Genomic DNA, 801 nt, shown 5'->3' with positions numbered 1-801 from the left:
ACTTGGAATTGATGAAGATGCCACCATGGCATTCACATGTTGCTTAGATTTGGAGGCTTCTTCAAGCTTAGCCATAGCCTTCTCAAACTTCAAATTAATGGTATAAATATGAGCACTAAGTTGAGCACCTAATTGAGTAATAGAGTCCACTTCATGCTTTCCTCCTCTAGTAGCCTTCAGAGGTCTACTATACTGTGAGTTATGGACCGCCATTTCCTCAATCTTGTTCCATGTTTGGTTATCATCAACTTCGGTAAACATAACATTTGATCCCATATTGAGAATGTTTCGGGAGTCTTCATATAGATCATTCCAAAATTGTTGTACCAAGAACCACTCGCTAAGTCCGTGATGAGGACATGAGCCGCTTGTTCCTTTGAATCGCTCCCAAGCTTCATACAAAGATTCTTCGTCCCTTTGTTTGAATCCCGTTATTTGGGCTCTTAGCATGTTAGTCTTTTTCCAGAGGATAGAATTGCTTGTAGAAAGCAAGTGCCAATTTCTTCCAATAGTCAATACCAAGAGTAGCCTTATCAAGGCTCTTTAACCATTGTTTCGCGGTACCAATCAAAGAAAAAGGAAATACGACCCATCGAATTTGGTCTTGAGTAACTCCGGTTTGAGAAATCATATCACAATAGTCACAAGAAGTCTCCATATGAGAATGAGGGTCTTCACTAGGCATCCCCCCAAATTGGCTTCTTTCGACTAATTGGATAAATGCGGATTTTGCAATGAAATTACTGGTCAAATGTTGTGGTGGGGAGTACCATTTGGTAGGTTCTCCTCGGTTGGTACGGA

At 40.8% G+C, this 801-nt stretch overlaps 1 non-coding gene across 1 annotated transcript; it reads left to right on the top strand.

Moving 5' to 3' along the window:
- The first annotated feature begins 343 nt into the window (after window positions 1–343).
- LOC141603358 (small nucleolar RNA R71) lies at window positions 344–450 on the top strand. Its single transcript, XR_012525239.1, has one exon. It is a non-coding gene; the product is annotated as a small nucleolar RNA R71 (small nucleolar RNA).
- Window positions 451–801: the final 351 nt, after the last annotated feature.

Source organism: Silene latifolia, chromosome 9, assembly GCF_048544455.1.
Source record: "Silene latifolia isolate original U9 population chromosome 9, ASM4854445v1, whole genome shotgun sequence".
NCBI classification, from domain to species: Eukaryota; Viridiplantae; Streptophyta; class Magnoliopsida; order Caryophyllales; family Caryophyllaceae; genus Silene; species Silene latifolia.
Note: the sequence above shows the minus strand (reverse complement) of the source record. Positions and strands in the feature narration are given on the sequence as shown.